Raw genomic sequence first — 19,100 nt, forward strand, 5'->3', positions numbered from 1 at the left:
CCGTTCTGAACATAATCCACCAAGCCGATCTGAAGATAATCCTCCCAGCCGCTCCAAAGATAATACTCCCAACCCTCTGCAAATAATCACACAAAATGAGGTCTCAAAAGTAATTGCTTTATTGGGCCAAATTCCAAATTGCTTTCTTAAAGAACAAAAAATCATTATCCTATTTATCCAGATTAGCATCCAGGCAAATCCTAGCTCCCCAACTGGTAAAAATCTCCAGTACAGGTATGGTACCTGTTATCCAGAATGCTCAGGGTTTTCTGGTAAACCTTTCCGTAATTTGGATCCTCATACCTTTAGTCTACTAGAAATTCATTTAAACAATAAATAAACCCAATAGGCTTATTTTGGATCAAGTACAATGTACTGTTTGATTATTACAGAGAAAAAAGAAAACTGTTTTTAAAATTTTGGATAATTTGAATAAAATGGAGTCTATGGGAGAAAGCCTTCTTGACATTCAGAGCTTTCTGGATTACAGGTTTCCAGATAACCGATCCCATACCTGTAAAACAAATTAAGCACGTGATCCTAGAACTACCACAATATATACAACATGAAAAAAACCTTCTGTAGAATTTTACACCAACCACATCACACTAAAAACCTAAAAAATGGGCTCTATGCTAAAAATAACTCACAATATCAACCCCCCAATATCTCCCACAGCAATGCTGGACTAAATACAAACATGTTCAGTACCGACCAAAGCCATAATACTTACCATGAGAGTGTCCCAGGCAAACGTCTTCCTCTGTCTTCTGATCTCTCTTCTATCCCTTCTGCTATATCCTTCTCTTTTCTTCTGCTTCTTATTTGCATATTCCTGATAAAGACAAATGTATGTAAAAATATCCATTAAAAAAACCTATATTATGGGTTTTTTTTTGACAACATAAACTTTTCAAATCTGCCGTCATTTTTGTACAATTCTATTTCTATAACAAGTTATAGACTAAAAAAATGAAGGGGAAAAAGATCAAATTGAAGGTCACTTTAGAAATCAACATACTTTAGGTTCCAAGTCCAAAAACTGTAGGTTCACCCCACAGAATCATAGACTTTTTTTGCAAAATACACACAATCACCAATATGAGCCCATAACCCTTTAGCCCACACAAAAACCTCTGGCTCACTGTCCTGACCTGACTCATAACACTGCTACAGTGCACTATAAGAAAACTAAACCTATGCTAACTGAGCCTCACACTTCCTACTCACTTGGGTCCTGGTTGTGGTTCTCCTGCAAGGTGGCTTCTTCAGTAGATGTTCATCCTGTGATGCACAAATGTCCCTGTGGCTTGTCTCCAGTTCTCTTCTAAACTCCACCCCTTTCTATGTGTTTCACTACTCTCACTCCCTCTAGTGGCCAAACACTATATATACAGGTAAAATAGATCCAACCCAACTCTACACTGCCATCTAGGAGCAGAAGTTGGTAATTACAATGTAATAACTTGGGAATGCCTTTAAAGACTAATGGCACACTGGGAGATATGATGCCCACGTTTCAATTTGTGCTACCATGGGTGAAACATATCCCTGAAATGTTTTTCCACTGGCCAGGGCCAGAACTAGGAGCAGGCAGAAGAGGCAGGTCCTACAAAGCAATGAAAGGGGGGCGCTGGGAGCTACCTTTAAAAATGTCTTCTGCCTTCCCCTAGCCGGGTTCGCACCACTTACTTCCCTTTGCTCTCCCCTCCCTCGTCACCCTCCCCTCCGTTGCTTTCTCTACCCACCCTTCGTCGCATTCTCCTCCCCTCCATTGCTCTCTCCTTCTTTGGGTGCATCCGGGTTGTTCTGCCACCGGCAATAAAGTAAATCGCCAGTCGGAAAACATACTCGGCACTTTGTTCCCAAAATGCAACTTCAGGTAACTTAAGGAACTTTTTATTACCAGCAGGGGAAACATTTTGAGAGAGATTTGTATAAATTCTATTTTCTGTATAATCTTGTCCAGCCCTAGAAGGGATTTTGATCTCCATCTCTTAATTCTGCTAAAAACATATAAACTTTAACTTAGTTACCATCAAGTACAAGACACTGTTTTATTATTAGAGGAAAAAGGCAGTCATTTTTAAAAAGTATAGGTATTCCTTTGTACTAAGCTTTATGCACTGAATCTAGGATTTGCATATTCAAATTAGGGGTGAGAAGGGAAATCACGTAACTATTTGTCACAAAACAAGGAAGTAAAAATATTTTTTCCACTTTTTACATTCCTGTCACTGCTCATATGCAAATTTAGATTCCGATTCTATATGGTATTCGGCCGAATCTTTAATTAAGGATTCTGGTATTTGGCCGAATCCCAAATCCCCTGACACCACTACACACTATGGGTGGCAACAAGACCCAGATGCAGCCGCCAGGCTGGAACTCCATGACTGGACTGCTCCACAAGATGGCGGCACAATGCTTTAAGTCCAGGCTACTATGCACCGCAATAAAGGATTGCTGGGCAGCCCTATCTGTAAAAATAGAGGCAGTTAAGACCGACCTCTCCCTCCTACAAGCTGACCTCCAGACACTGATAAAGAGGACAACTGGAGCGGAGAGAAGGATCTAAAGATTAGAGGACATGTGCAACCCCCTGGGGGTACAAGTGCACACTCTACAAAGCCAAAACCCAACCCTGGCATCCAAACTGAACAACAACGAAAACAGGCAGCTAAGGAATGCCTAAGTTTGCTTTAAGACTGTACAGAGAGATCTCAAAAAATAGGGAAGCAAAATTCAGCAGGAACAGTCCATAAGTTTGCTTACAGCCTGAACAGAGTTCCCATAAAACTATGGCAGCATAGGCATTCCCCTGTAATAAGCACAATTCAGCAGGAACATTCCCAAACTTTGCTCATAATCTGTATAGAGAGTTCCCATAAAAATGACCACCGTGATGATGGTCAATGTTCATGGGTCAAAGATCGTGTGCCAAATGGTATGGGACAAAGGTCATGGGTCAAATAGCATTGGTCAAATGTTTGGGTCAGAGGGCAATCCACCAAAGCATATGGCTGCAGATATCGAACCCCATGATGGTGGTCAAAGGTCATGGGTCAAAGGTCATGAATCAGGGGTAACTCCCTCAAAGCAGATGGTGGCAAGGTCATGGGTCAGAGGGGACTCTGACAAAGCAGAAGGCTGCAAGAGCCACCAAGGCAGACAAATGACAACTATTATGGTGGTCAATAGTCATGGGTCAAATGACATATATCAAAGGTCATGGGTCAAATGGCATGGGTCAAAAGAGTGTTCTATGCCAAAGCCGATGGCTGCAAGAGTGACAAGGCAGAAAAGTATACCACTCCGCCAAAGCAGAAAGCTGCAAGAACCCACATGGCAGATGAGCCTCATGATGACGGTCAATGGTCATGGGTCAAAGGTCATGTGCAAAATGGCATGGGTCACAGGTCATGGGTCAAAAGGGACTCTGACAAAGCAGATGGCTGCAAGAACCCCCACAGCTGATAAGAAAACCCCATGATGGCTGTCAAAGGTCATGTGTCAAAAGTCGAAGGTCTAATGGCATTGAAGGCCGTCCAAGTAAAGGCACAGCTGCAAATTATGTTGTGCTGATCACAAGAAGAAACTGGAGGGATTTTGTTACATTTGTGTTCGACTTCTATAGTCAGATTTTAACTTGGTGCTTACTAGCACGGTGAAGGCAGGCTGGTATCACCTGTAGCAATAAAGAGCATGGGTTAAAGGTCATGAGTAAGATACAAAGAATTTAAATTGGTGTTTACGCAAAAAGCCCTCTGTTTGAATAAGGGCACAGCTAGGAATAAGCAAACCCCATGATGGAGACCAAATTGCATGGATCAGAGGGAACTCCCTCAAAGCAGATGGTGGCAACAGCCACTAAGGCAGACAAGTGACAACCATTGTGGTGGTCAAATTGTATGGGTCAAAGGTAATGGGTCAGCAGGCACGCCGCCAAAGCAGATGCTGCAAGAGCCCACAGGGCAGATGTTCATATACTATTCATATACTACTTCTGATTTGATCGTGCACCTCTGGCTTTGTCTTGGATCGAGTGCGGGCACTGCCGGATAATATATATATATATTAGCAAAAAAGAAAACCGCACCAAACAGGACTTCATATTGTGTCAAAAAATCAAAAATGTATTTTCAACATTTCGGCTCTAGTGCTCGAGCCGTCTTCATGAATAAGAAAATTGTGTACCACCATACAAACTTAAATCCCTCAAAAGCCCGCCAAACAATGCAGTGACGTGTGTTAAGGGGGTTGAACCATTTAGGGCCCCATGATGACATCATCCGATAGCCCCATCTACTATTTAACTGTATAATTCCCAGTGTGACTTATCCAAATATAGTGACTTCAATATAAGTGCATTTTAGTGAGAACAGGCAATTGCTCGACTGTTAGAAGTACCTTTAATACTCACAGTTAAAAAAAGGGGGGAAAAAAATAACCGTGTCTTCTCCACTTTCCCTCTTCAGAGGGAGTAAAGCCATTGAGGTAGACGCTACGCTGGAGAGGATCCAGCTATACACATGCCTTGTATGTTGTCGCCTCCACTACAGATACGGAGAGGTGCATAGAGATGGCAGTTCCGTTGTGCTCCATGGCCATACCTTCCTTGAAAACATACTACACCTTAGAGCAGGGATCCGCGACCTTTTGGACCCTCGAGCAACATTCAGAAGTAAAAGTAGTTGGGGAGCAACACTAGCTATGAAAAATGTTCTTGGGGTGCCAAATAAGTGCCATGATTTGCCATTTGGTAGCCCTATGTGGATTGTCAACCTACATTGAGGCTCTGTTTGGCAGTGCACCTGGTATTTATACAACCAAAACTTGCCTCCAAGCCAGGAATTCAAAAATAAGCTCCTGCTTTGAGGCCACTGGGAGCAACATCCAAGGGATTGGTGAGCCACATTTTGCTCACGAGCCACTGGTTGGGGACCACTGCCTTAGAGTGTCCTGCGCTTGCCGTATTATCCGCACCACTTGGCCCGCACCTCATTGGACAATCGCTGACACACACTACCAATTAACCCTTACTGGGATCTCTATAGGTAACTCATCACTCGAACAGCTTACACCATTACCCACCAGATGTGGAGAACGGTGAGCATATTACATTGGCGTTTCTGTTACACACAATAGGCAGTGGTCATGCAATGTTCACTCAAGTACATCCTCTACCAGAGGAATCTACTCGCACTTCCTATAGGCGCTGTGTCGGCTATATTGCTTGCTCATTGTAAGTGGCATGTGGGGATTCAATAGCGCACTCTCTTAGTGTTAGTAGATGAAATGTCATCGCTATTCTTACGTTTCTTATTTCACCGGATACTGCCACACACTAGCCGAACTCTGCAAGAGGCATGTAACCATCTGTGAGCCGGATCCTCAATCGAGCGTAAATGTATAGAACCTGAAGAGCAATATACAGAAAATAGGGGATTAATTCTTACAAAAGGGAATAACAATAAAAAACAAAAAATAAAATAATAAAAAATGAAACAAAAAGGGGGGGGGAATAGGGGGGAGGGGGAGTTACATATAATTGAAAGTGTTGGCAGTGGCGTAACTAGACCACAAAGGGCCCTGGTACAGACATTTACAACTGGGCCCCCCCTAAAAGGATTGTTCGCCTATGAGTTACATTTTAGTATGATATAGAGAGGGATATCCTGAGACTATTTGCAATTGGTTTTCATTTTTTATTATTTGTGGGTTTTGAGTTATTTAGCTTTTTATTCAGCAATTTCAGTAGTCTGGTTGCTAGTAGTCTGGTTGCTAGGGTCCAAAGTCCCCTAGGAACCATGCATTGATTTAAATATGAGACTGAAATATGAATAGGAGAGGGCTTAAATACACAAATGAGTCATTAAAAATTAGCAACAACAGTTAATGTAAAAGTTACACGAAAAAAGGACATTAGAAGTCACTGAGGGGTTGTTCTGTGACCATAAAAAGGCTCAAGACTGCAGGCTGAGTTATACAGGGAACTCTGAGTATCACTCATGTATTATAAGGGATAATGTACCCCCTACTGTAAATGATAAGGATATTAGAAGTCACTGAGGGGTTATTCTGTGACCATATAAAGGCACAAGGCTGCAGGCTGAGTTATACAGGGAACTCTGAGTATCACTCATGTATTATAAGGCATAATGTACCCCCTACTGTAAATGATAAGGATATTAGAAGTCACTGAGGGGTTATTCTGTGACCATATAAAGCATATTCTAGTACCATATCGACCACATAAACTACAACTGCCAGCATCATGAACCAGCAGGTGGAAGAATTTGCCCAGGGTTATATGGCAACACTTCAAAGTTCTATAAAGAATCACAATATTTATATTAAAAAAAAAACCCTGGGTGTCCCAGTGCAACTAGCAATGAGCTCCCTGGTGCCAGGGCCTGGACTGCAGTCTGCAGAAACTTTTCCCTCTCCTGCTGTAGCAGCGCTAACCCAGGGACCGTCTTAGTCAGTGTGCCCACACACCTGCCATTCATCTCAGGCTGCAGGCACAAAAAGACTTTGTACCAGAACACAGACAGACACACACACACACACAGCACACAAAGGCTGAGAGAAACTTACCCCATGCACCTGAGGTCTCTAACGCACAGGGGTGCTTCACCAATGAGGCAAGTTGAGGTGGTACTAGGTACCAGGGGCAGCAAAAATGCTGCTCCTGGTACTTTAAGAGCGAATTTCGGGGGGGGGGGCAGCAGCAATGGCTGCTGCCTCAGGTGGCGGAGGGGCCAGGATCGCCCCTACTAACGCATCAGGGATGCCCCTCCCCCTAGTATAGCGGCAGCAGCTCCTCCATGTGGGTCTGCGTGATAGCCAGTGCCTGTGTAAAATGGAGGAGGTGGGGAGAGAGATGAGAAAAAAACAAATTCCCACTCCGAGAATGCCTGTGCTTCCACCAGCATTTGCCATGATATCATGACGGACCCGCCCCCTGCTTGCGCTTCCCAGCGTAGCCTGGAGACGGGGGAGATCACATGCAGGAGCTGAACTGAAGCGGAGGCGGAGCTACTGTCACTTGAAACTCCCGGTGTGCAGGCTTTGAAGGGACATTGGTGGAGGAGGAATAACAGAACTTCCTGCTTCCTTCCATCGCTGCCCGATTGGACGAAGCATGCCACTGCCACCAATGATGTCACACGAAAATACAAGTAACTTAATTCCTTTTCTGGGACGCTGCGGCGCCTGAGGGCCCCATAAATGGGGCAGGGGTGTGGGGGCCCTGGTACAGCCGCACCCGCGGTAGTTCCACCATTGTAATAGGGGAAAAAAGAGAAATTTATAGGAAGGCCGGTATTTTTTTCCAGAAAAGGTGGCAACCCTAGCAGGCTGGTATAGCTATTCTCAGTAAACTCTCCCATCTCATCTTATTTGTAAACAATGTTTCTTCATAAGCATTTTCATAAGCATCTTTTCATAAAATATCTTTCTAACTTGCATGTGTTTCCCCACTACTGCTGCTCCTGAATCTGGTGCTGCCAAACTCAGGCATGGCTGAATACAAGGGAGGGCAGAGACCTGCAGGATTTCATATAGCATGCAGGGCAGTCTGCAAAAACATGGCACCGCCATTTTGAGAAATTTGTACTCTGCCTTGCAGCTGGCAACATCATATCCTACTGTATCTTGTGGGCAGGATGTGGTAGCAGCCATACGCTAGCCAATACGATACCGCATCTGACCACTTGGCTCACACACTGAACTTATGGATAGCCTACAAACCATTTTTTATGTTCTGTTTTTAAAGCTTATGGTGTGAGCCAGGACTACCATCAGTGAGGTTAGAGCCTCTGTCTATGCGGGGTACTTGGACTGTAGGGTTGCCACCTGGCTGGTATTTTACCGGCCTGGCCGGTAAAAATGACGATTGATCCCAATGTTATTAATAGGGAAAAAAGATAAATATATAGGAAGGCCGCAACCCTATTGGACTGCCATATAGTGGTGGGATTTGGGCGGGACGGGGTAGGTGGGTTTAGGTGGGCTGTGTATGGCAGATTTGGTCTAAACAATTGGAACAGCGGGAAGTGAAGAGGAGCTGCGGCTCCTCTTTGTTTTGTTATCTGCAGGGCTGGAGTCTGTACATAAATCCTTCGACTCCTACTCCTCATTTTATAGTACTTCCAACTCCTCTGTTTTTAAACTACATAAACCAAAAAAAAACTTGTATTGAATATTAAACCTCGCATATAACTGTTAATCCAAAATAAACTAAAGCTTTTGGCGACTCCAGATACCCAAAATTCCTCCCAACTCCGACTTCACAGCTCTGCTTTTCTGTCTATGCACCATGTTCTGGCCTGTACATTGGCAGATTAAAAGTGTACATAATGTACATGCAAAATGAATAAAGAGTAACCCATACTGGGATTTGGTGGGTTTCCTTGGTGCAGCAGCCATGGGGTCCGCAGAAAAGTTTCCAGGGGGGGGGGCAAGGAAGAAAACATATTTCACAATTTACTAGTACCCACATTTTGGTTTTCACACAAACCTAACAACAGCTTTTCTATAAATATTTCGAGTAGTAACTGTTGCACATGTATAGCATTGCCATTCTGTTAGTGACACAAACTCCTTGTTTGCCAGGACAACACTTGGTATTTTCTACTTTCTTAACAAAATTACTAGCCAGAGGTTTGTAGAAAGTTATTCCCTCTAGAGTTCCTGTTACAACTAGATACATACAGTGATGCCTCCATTTTACATAGCCTCATTTTAAGTATTTCCATATGTTATACAACTTTTTGTGGCCCCACGGTCCCACCAATATTTAATGCATAATACGTTTCACTGACTTTACACCATTTTTCTGGTCCATTTTTTTACATATGGCAACAGAATATCCTCTATTATGACGTGTGTGTGTGAGAGAGGGAGTGTGTGGAAATATTATGCAACAAACAATTTGTTTTTCTCGCAGTCCTCATAAAAGGAAGCACTGCATGCAAACACTGCAGCATTCGCAGCATTAAACATTCGCAGCATTAAAGCCCGAACAACCAGGCCGCGCGAAAGCTTTTTTTATCGTCAACTCACTGCCTGCCCTCCCACTACATTCCAGATACACCTGAACTGGGAACTGAACTTTGTGAACTGTTCATTTATTTGCACAATTCTAAAGGTTTACACATGTATATATCCAATTTCTGCCAATATATTGTACATTTCAAATGTTTAAATATATATTGTGTATTCTATGTGCTTTTTTGTGATATATACTAGCTGGAGCCACGTCGTTTCATCTCACTGTGTATCCGTATACTGCTGAGATTACAATAAAGTTTAGTTTGACTGTCCTTGTCAGATTTAATTAGAAGGTGGATGCCTTCCTCAGCACCTGCTACAGTATTGTACATACAAAATATCTGCGGTTTCCAGAAACTGCTACTGATGTAGGTGCCGTGTTATCTCTTGGAGAGGACAGGGGAGTATTTATATTAAGAAACCCGAGGGCCTGTGCCTAAGGCGGCAGGTTTTGGGGGGCGGCCCTCGGGTGCCTATAAATGTAGTTTTTTAAATTAAAAAAAGGTTAGGGTGCACGGCTTAGGGGGAATGTTTAGGCCCTTGCTGGGTCTGCTGCACCCTACTAAAGCATATTTGTTGGGTGCAGCTCTAGTCTCAGTCTCTATAGACAAGTAACAATAGGCTGTGGCAATAGGCTGCAAGCGTCAAGGGATACTATGCCTTTCTATGTCTATTTAAGCCTCTGCCTGGATGCTAGGGAGGTAGAACATTTGAACAAGAAAATTATTCCAATTTAAACATAAAGAGCTGCAAAAGAGTAAAGTGAAAAAACAGAATAATACTGTCTGCCTCAGTGATCCCATAACTGTATCTCTCTAGCCACTGCTAAACTACAATTCCCAGCATTCAAAGCCAGAACCAGTAGCAGAGTTGTAGCTGATGGGCTAAGAGAGGAGATCTCAGCAGGACCTTCCTTCATTGGGCATGGGAGAGTCCAGTCAGCGACCAGTGAGTTCTGATGGTGGCCCTGGTTCTATGACTGCTTATGTTTAATGTCTATTTGTTGTATTTTCATAAATGCACATGTGTGTGACTGATGTGATTGGCTGCCAATTACTGGTATATCATGCCTTACTTGAGGATGACATCACTCCCAGCTCAGCACTGATTGGCTGAAAGCTTCCAGGGAAGGTGACTTAACAGCTCAGGCACAAGTGACCAGTATTTCATTTCTGGATTCAGAGGTAAGTGGAACATACTTTATGGGGGGAGGGGGGTATCAATAATACAAGGGGATAGTTTGGGCAGTGTGGCTTCCATGATTTATAGTAGTGCGGGGACTAGAGCCAGGCCCGGACTGGCAATCTGTGGGATCTGGCAAATGACAAAAGGGCTGCTGTAAGATGCCATAGACAGTCACTATTTATTGGGCTGCTGGGGGGGCTATGAGGGCCTATGTGTGTCTCAAATTCCAGGGCCATTTTTAAATCCCAGTCCGGACTTTAGTCTAGAGCCAAAGCTCCCAAAATTGCCCCACTATTGCCTGCTACTGTAATTGTCTGGGAAGGTGCTTGTCATGAAATTGTCCATTGGAGATGTCAGTTTATCTTTCCAGTTCCATCTTTTCCAATTTCATTGGAAAAGGGGGGGGTATTTTTGGTTATAAGCCACCAGGGAGTACAAATGGGTATAACTACAAGGAAGGGTACAATCAATGATGGGGCCTTGAAAATGCCCCTTCCCAAACTACTAAAACTTGTGGGTGCCAAAGTACCCAAAATCTGCCTGTGTGCCATTGCTAAGGGGAATGAGACAACATGAGAACTTGCTGTCCCACCAACTCTAATCCTGTGCTTATCTAGCTGTGCCTTAACTACAATTCCCAGCACCCCCTGTGGCCTGTAGTTATAGAATATAGTATGTTTGGTATTTCTTGTTTACTTGTTACAGCTTTTGAAGTGTTAGACCATATACTCAGCTGCTCTTTAGCTGTAACTGTCAACTGCCATTTTTCCAACTGCCATTGGCCAACTGTCCCACTCATCACTCATCCTAGTGGCCTCAGCATTAGAGTAGATGATGGGTAAGGGAGGACCTGAGAAGAAAGACAAGTAGCACAAGCCTAGAATTAGGGTGCCTTGTGTTATGGGTGCAGGGGCAATGATCAGAGCTTGACTGGTTATGAAAAGCCCCAGTGGGCCCTTTACTCACCTGGGCCTCTAATGGGAACCAGTTTCTTCTGCCCCTATTAAACCCCGCCAGTAACATACAGCTTTACAGCAATGGCACAGAGGGGGATTTGGGATTTGATTGATGACTCCCGTTCAATTCTAAATTCAATTTAATTGAGCCCTGGTGAAAGCAATTGGCAAAGAAATGAATGAGGGTGATTCCAAGTGTTCATTTAACTATTAGTTTGTGCATTGTATCACCAGGACCCAACCTAGATTAGCAGGGGTGTCTAGGGCCCTTGATTGCACCAATAAATTCTGTCTCTCCCAATCAGCTCCTTTATTCTATTAAAGTTGCTGCTGATTGGTGTTACTGGTTATTTATAAGGCACAACTATATCCAGTAGAGCAGTATTGAACTATTAAGGGAAATCCAGTATATACAGATATATTTATGGCAGAGAGGGTTCAGTTCACAATCTCTTCTCTCTCTTTCTCTTCCCATAAAGTGAAATACGAGCGATTCCTAGTGATTTCCAGTGATTCCTAGTGATTCCCAGCGATTCCTAGTGATTCTCATCGATTCCCAGGAGCAGAAGGAGAAAGAAGAAACACAAAAGTCTTTTTAAAGACTATCAACGTTCATCAGGAGCAGAAGAACAACTTGCCCAACCCATTGCGGGTTATTTGGAAGAAGGTAAGGATCCAGGGCCGCCATCAGGGGGGGACAGGGGGGACAAGTGTCCCTGGCATGAAGGGGGGCCCAGCAGTGCTGCACTTTTGAAAGAGCTGGGCCCCCTTGAGAGCGCCCGAGCCATGTGGCCATTTTTCAAGTTCCGAACAGCCGAAATGCGGAAGTGCCAAAAAGCCGAGCAGCCAAAGGACCCGAAGTCATGAAAACAGCCGAAGCCGAACTCCCGAAGCGGCGAAAAGGCCGAAGTCATGAAAAGAGGCGAAGTTTAAGTCCTGAAGCCATGAGTTCAGTTTTACTGAACACCAATTTGTGTTTTATTTTTTAAATCCCCTGGCCACCAATGTTTTATTATAATATTCTAGAGGCCCCTGCCACCAATGTTTTTTTAAAAAATATTTTTTGGGGCCCCAATTTTTTTTAACTTGTAAGGGGGGCTCTGTCACCAATGCTTTTTAAAAAAAACATTTATGGGGGGGCCATGGCGCCAATGTTTTTTTTTTTAACTTATAATAGCGTTTTATAACTTGGCTGGGGGGTTACTTTTTTAGCGCTGATTTTTAGCACTATTTTCTTTAACTTATAATTGCGTTTTATAACTTGTGTGTGGGGGGGGGTTACTTTTTTAGCGCTGATGTCTGTGTGGTCTTTTAACTGTGATGTGGAGTGGGTGGTATCTAGGGTGGGGCTCGGGCGCAAGTGTGGGCAGGGCCCAGGGGGCAACGAAAATTTTGTTGTACGGGGCCCCGTGATTTCTAATGGCGGCCCTGTTCCCATCTGTAATATGTATTAAACAGTAGATGAGGCTGAAAAAAGACACACGTCCATCAAGGTCTACCTTTTGTGTAACTGCTGATCCAGAGGAAAGTAGGGCCCTGACAGAAATAATGGGCTGATTTGTGGACCAAATAAAATGGGATGGTATTGTCTTAAAATGGGGACATGGGGAGCTGGTGGGGAGGGGCATTCTATATACATAAGTTAGCATTTGTTTCTAATTGGAACCATATTAAAACCATAGTTTCTGAATGAAAAGGGTTCTTATTAAATAAGGTGTAAATATGCTGCTGTGTTTACCTCTTTATTGTGTTTATTTGGGGGTCTTACATCTTTACGTTAACTCTAACCTTCCCAAATCTCTATTTTATATTACAGGAACATCAAAGATGGGCATGAGTGCAAGTAGCCGGCAATACTACCAGTGGCGCTTTGAAAAGGTAAAGGTGCTCACAGCTAATTTCCTCATTTTATTTTCTGACTGCTGCGAAAGGTATCCAAGGGGCTAAAGGAGGGGCTAACCCAATGCTAAACATGTCATATCTTCTGTGTAAATACAACGAAACAGAAATTTGACAGGGTTTAGCATAGTGTGTGCCCTGACCTCAATGTTTTCTTGCTTCTTACATTTTTCTAGCCCGCACCGTGGATCTCGCCTGATCTGGACATCTTTGAGATCAGGGATTTTGAGGATCCACTCGCGGGCCCTTATCTCGAGTGCATCAGGGACAAGATCACCTTTGACATCAGGTTTGCACTCTACGATCTGTGGATGGCCAAGGACTGCGTGAAGATCACAAAATGGTGGAAATTACACCTTAAGAACGAGTTCTGGCAGGACTACAGATACATCAAGGCCCACCTGAAACACCTCTACAAAGAGCTAGAGAAGATCAACAAGGCCATACTGATTAAGAACAATGAGAGATATTCAGGTGCAGTATATAATCCATCCTTTTCTTTCCCACACTTGGCTTAATCACCTGATTTGTGCTTAATGTGCTCCTAAGTCCTAAATATTACAGGTGTGGGATCCGTTATCCGGAAACCCATTATCCAAGAAGCTCCGAATTACGGAAAGTCCATCTTCCATAGACTTCATTTTATTCAACTAATCCAATTTTTTTTAAAAATGATTTCCTTTTTCTCTGTAATAATAAAACAGTTTCATAACCTTGATTCCAACTAAGATATAGTTATTGGAAGCAAATTCACCCTATTGGGTTTATTTAATGTTTACATGATTTTCCAGTAGACTTGAGGTATGAAGATCCAAATTACAGAAAGATCCGTTATCCAAAAAACCCCAGGTCCAAAGAATTCTTGATAATAGGTCCCATACCCCTATAAGGACTTTACAGGAATATCACTTGCTAAGGTGAAAAAATACGTAGTCTGAGTTATCTTGTTTGGTTTTACAGGTGGTCCTCGGATCAACTCGGCCAATGATACCAGCACCACCAGCAGTTTCCTCGGTACCAAATACCGATGTACCTCAGTCTAGGCACCACATCCTCAGGAAACAGCAGTAACTATGGGACATCTCAATTCCACCAGTGATGCCCCCCTTTCATCCACTGCACTTTCACCAGCGGTGCTTTCAACCACTGTAGTTCCACCAGTGGTTCCTCCCCTTTATCCAAAATATGGTGTTATACACAGGGACTCCTTTAAGCCACTTGGTAGACCCTGCATTCCTTTTCATTGCATCCCTCCAATGGAATGGAAAGGAATGCAGCATTCATCGTGCGGCTTAAATGTGCCCTTGTTTATGCTGCCATATTCCCTTCTCTTTCTCATCCTTTCACTGCAGTCCCTTACCTTACCATATTCCCCCCCCCCCGCTTCCCTTGATTCTATTTGGCGCATTGATCGTGGGAGCAAATCCGATCGCCTTTAAGGGGTCAGGAAGGAATTTTTCCCTCTAGTGAAGGAAATCCGCTTCTCAGAGGTTTTTTGCCTTCCTTACGATCAAAAAGCGCAGTTTATCTAATTATTAATAAAGCTGTGAATTACACAGATTAACCACAATGTCATTGTGTGTATCTTTATTGTGGGTATTGGGCTAGGGATTTGGCAGGGATAACATATAGAGGGGGAGGGAGAGAACTTAGGATAAGGCTCTTATAGAGCAGGAAATGGTTATGTTTCTCTTTGGTTCCTAAAAATGAAACGGAAACAACATAAAACTACTGTGTTAGTCCTACTATCCTCCTTAGGACTTTTAGGAACCTATGTAATACTGAGAGCCAATACACATCCTTCCCAAATCTCACCCTTACTGGCCTTCGGACAACTTCTCCCTTTGGAAAAGTGCCGGCTCCATACAGCAGCGATCCTAGAGGGGGACGGGCCCTGGTGCGTGACACGCAGCTGTGACCCGCTGCCCTCCGTACGGCCGCATTTGGCCGCATTTTCAGCGGCGAACGGACTACCGGGGGGCCCTGAGGGGGTGCGGGCCCTGGCCCGCTCGCACCCCCTGCTCCCCCGGTAGTCCCGCCACTGAGTGTTGGTGAGTTAGGCACAACCCTGGATAATGTGCTCTTATCTTTAAGAGAATGTAGAGGAGGTTACCCAGCAGCTACAATGTAACACCACCACCAAATAGATTATCAATACAAGGACTATCTTACATAATTGCAACATATTAGGGTAATAAATATAAGCACATCAACAAAGTCTCATTATTGTGTATCTTTTCTTATGTCTTATCTATGAAGGAAAATTATCAAGTTCTTTTGTAAGCATGAAGTTCAGCATTAATTCTAGTTACAAGCAGAAAGGGGTAAACTCCAGTAATCTCTCTTTTCTTAGTCCTTCTGAGGGTATTATATAGCAAACTGTCATATAAAGGGAGACATCGCCAGGGTTTCATTAAGTCCTCTAGGAGCCACCACATCCAATTTATAGATCCACATTGACTCTTTTTGTAACAATAGTAGATCCCTGTTGCCTCCTCTCCTTGGGGCTGGCACATGGTCGATAAGCATGTGTATAAATTGAGGTAAGGAGTGTCCAAACTTCAGCCAGTGTTTCGCCACTGGCTGGTCAGCCTTTCCTGTGGTTAGGGCAGCCCTGATGGTGCTTCTGTGGTTATTCATCCTCTCCCTGTAGGTCGTGGATGCTTTGCCTACATAGTGCAAGCCACAAGAGCACTATGCTATATAGACCACATGGTCCGACTGACAGGACAGTCTATGTCTGATCGTGAACTTGCGTCCCGTCCTAAGGTGTGTAAAAAAGGTTCCTTGTGATATCCCGCTACAAGTGAGACACCCTGCACACTTGTAGCAGCCATTTTTGAGTGGTCTCTCCAGCCAGGTCCTTCCCTTAGTTGTCTTATCCGGGGGCACATCTTTAATCACTAGCAGGTCCCCAAGGTTGCGTCCTCATCTTTAGGCCAACAGCAGCCTCTTTTTATCCAAGAAAGAGAGATGTGGATCCGAGTTGATAATCTCCCACCTACTATTCAACGCGTTTTTAAACGGTACACTTATGGTACTCCAGTTGTAAATATTAGATCTGGTTGGGGGGTCTCATCTCTCTTAGACAGCAGAAGTTCCTCCTGGGTTCTAAGTATCGCTTTCTGTAGTTGTTCCTGTATCAATCTATTCGGGTATCCCATGGATTCAAACTGTTGCGCCAAATTATCCAGTTGTACTGCTGCGGTGTCTCTGTCAGTATTGTTCCTAATAACTCTGAGGAACTCCTCAATATGGTGGCGCATTCCTTTTCGCGGGAAGCAGAGAACACCACGCCAGCAACAATGCTTCAGCAATGGCAGCATAGGTATTCCCCTGTACTAAGCACAATTCAGCAAGAACTGTCCCTAAGTTTGCTCATAGCCTATACAAAGAGATCCCATAAAACAATGGCAGCATAGGATTTCCCTTGTACCAAGCACAATTCAGCAGGAACAATCCACTACGTTTGCTAGTTTGCTCATAGAATCTACAGAGAGATTGCATAAACCTATGGCAGCATAAATATTCCTCCTTACTAAGCACAATTCAGGAGGAGCAGGCCCTAAGATTGCTCATAGCCTGTACAGAGAGATTCCATGAATCTATGGCTGCATAGGTGTTCCCCCGCTGTATTAAATGGATACTGTCATGGGAAAACATGTTTTTTTCAAACGCATCAAACATGTTTTCCCATGACCGTATCCCTTAATCACAATTCAGCAGGAACAGACCACTAAGTTTGCTCATAGACTGTACAGGGAGATCCCATAAAGTTGTGACAGCATAGGTATTCCACTGTACTAAGCACAATCCAGCAGGAACAGTCCCCTAAATTTGCTCATAGCCTGTAGAGATAGATCCCATAAAACTATGGCAGAATAGGAATTCCCTATACTAAGCCCAATTCAGCAGAAACAGCCCCTAAGTTTCCTCATAGCCTGTACATCGAGATCCCATAAAACTATGGCAGCATATGTATTCCCCTGTACTAATTACAGTTTAGCTGGAACAGTCCGTAAGTTTGCTCAAAGCCTGTACAGAGAGATCCCTGTATAACTCAACCTGCAGCCTTGTGCCTTTATATGGTTATAGAACCCCGGGCCAGTGCCCAAGGCCCACCCCAGATTCTGCCAAGCCCACACCACAGTAAAAAGCCCACATAGACATCAGCGCTAAAAACTAACCCCCCACACATAATTTATAAAAAGCCACTGGTGGTCAGGACCACCCTACAAGTTAAAAAAAATCATTGGTGGCCATAAAAAAATACAAAAACCTTTGCACCAGGATCCCCAAAAAACTCTCTAAAAAAACATTGGTGGCCATGGCCCCCCTCTTAAAAGTTAAGAAACATTGGTGATCAGGGGCCTCATAGATTATTTTTAAAAAAACATTGGTGGCCTGGGGCCTATATAGTATTAACATAATACCATACCTCCCAACATTTTGGAAATAAAAAGAGGGACAAAAAGTTGGTGCAAATATTTTTTGACCACGCTCATTTTTGTGGCCACACTCCCTAATTACCATGTTCATTTTACAAAATTTGTCGGGTTATAAAAGTTTGAACATATTTCTGTGTTTTTTTCAGTTACTACAGTTTTGCTAATGAAGGTGAATTTCCCTTTAAGCTGTGAGTCCCAAGGGACCTGTTGTCTTATATTGTTACAAATACTTATTTGCGTATCTCAAAATTGTTACAAAAGTATCTTATCTGCTGCTCTGGCTGTTCTGGGCTCTCTGCCAAAAGTCAATTAAGTTAGCAACTTTGTTTCTTTTTCTGGCTGTTCAGTGCACAGAAAAACTGGACTTTCCAGTACAAACGAGGGTCTGCGGGTTGAGCAAAAGAGAGACTGTCCCTCTAAAATGGGACAATTGGGAAATATGTAATACATTAGTAGCCAGGGGTTTAATAAAATAAAAAACATTGTTCAGTGGACCTTACTCCTTACCTGGCTTTGGGTCCTTTCGAGGCTTCAGGACTTCAACAAAATCAACACATTTACAGCATTAATTTGTGTGGCAAAGATAGAAAAATGTACATTCACCCAATAAAATATATATTTTCAGAAAGTAGACATTCCCCTGAATCCAAATTGGGTGTGCATGTCTTTCTACTCTGAAGCACCAAGCTGCGAGCCTTAACTAAATTTGGCGATTTTGGAGATAGTTATGAAAATCACCTCATAACTTCTACCTTGCAGCATTTTACCTGCCACATACTATTAGGTAACAAGATAAAACACCCTAAATACGAAAGCCTGGGTCCCCTGAAAAGTTTGATACCCAAAATACTTAGATTTAATGAAGTATATAACATGTAAAGACCCCAAATCTACCTTGTGCATACTTTTGATGTCTTACACTCATTTATAAACATTGGCAGATTTATGTGGGATAAAAGTTACAAACAATTAGAGGCCCCAGTTCTATAATCCCACGATTAGGACAGCACATGTTGTTACACATATACTTTCTCTAGAGTAAACCGGAGCTCCTCCCCAGATGGTTTGTCCTCAGGTTCACAACCATTCCTACGCTCTTTATATATTTTAACTATACAGAAGTAATGTTTTAACATACTATCCGGTGGTATGAGCGCGCTACTATTATAATCTTAGCAAAGGGGAACTATCCCTTGCCACACACCCCTTCTACATCTCCTCTTGAACTCATCTACCCCACCCCTTTCTTTACCACTGACTTCTCCTCCCCATTCCTCCCCACACTCTAAGTCCTAACCTTCGCCCTCACCCCCCACTTTACTCTCTTCCACTACTTCATCCTCTTTCTATCTCTTTCTATCCCCCCTCCTTTTTTTTTAATGGACTTAACTCACCTCAGAAACGGATCTTATTAAGTTCAGAATTGAGACGACTAAAAGCACAAGTTGCCTTCGTACAAGAGACTCATTTTAAGGTGTCCTCATCCTTCCGATGGACTAATAAATACTTCCCAGAAATGTACAGCAGTATCCCCAGACCAATAAGACAAAGGGCA

At 43.3% G+C, this 19,100-nt stretch overlaps 1 long non-coding RNA gene across 1 annotated transcript; it reads right to left on the reverse strand.

Moving 5' to 3' along the window:
- Window positions 1-774: 774 nt before the first annotated feature.
- Window positions 775-18,089, reverse strand: LOC121396112. The gene is made up of 3 exons (XR_005962831.1): window positions 18,053-18,089; window positions 5,318-5,419; window positions 775-835 (listed from the first exon to the last, which is right to left on the reverse strand). It is a non-coding gene; the product is annotated as an uncharacterized LOC121396112 (long non-coding RNA).
- Between the last annotated feature and the right edge of the window lie 1,011 nt (window positions 18,090-19,100).

This window comes from Xenopus laevis, chromosome 7S (genome assembly GCF_017654675.1).
Source record: "Xenopus laevis strain J_2021 chromosome 7S, Xenopus_laevis_v10.1, whole genome shotgun sequence".
Taxonomy (NCBI): Eukaryota; Metazoa; Chordata; class Amphibia; order Anura; family Pipidae; genus Xenopus; species Xenopus laevis.